General features: G+C 38.6%; 1 protein-coding gene across 1 annotated transcript in view; it reads right to left on the bottom strand.

Moving 5' to 3' along the window:
• LOC119593176 (orexin receptor type 1-like) overlaps window positions 1–241 on the bottom strand; it is a gene marked incomplete at its 5' end in the record, with an annotated part of 128,215 nt that overhangs the window by 14,998 nt on the left and 112,976 nt on the right.

The raw sequence follows: 241 nt of genomic DNA on the forward strand, positions 1-241 counted from the left end.
TTATTAGCATCATCAATATCATGGTATTCTAGTTGAGAAAACACTTAAGAAAAGATACAAACTGCTTTCAAGAGAAGATGATTACTCCCAACACAGTAAGATGATAATTCTGCCAACCGCGTTTCTGTAACCAGCAAGCATATGCAAAGATGACCAGTTACTGTTGAGGCAATAAAGGGTGGCAGAGAATCAGGTGAATATCTATTAGTTTTCCGCCTTTGTTTAGAGAAGCTTGCGACCG

The sequence above is a fragment of the Penaeus monodon genome, chromosome 31 (assembly GCF_015228065.2).
Source record: "Penaeus monodon isolate SGIC_2016 chromosome 31, NSTDA_Pmon_1, whole genome shotgun sequence".
In the NCBI taxonomy this organism is placed as follows: domain Eukaryota; kingdom Metazoa; phylum Arthropoda; class Malacostraca; order Decapoda; family Penaeidae; genus Penaeus; species Penaeus monodon.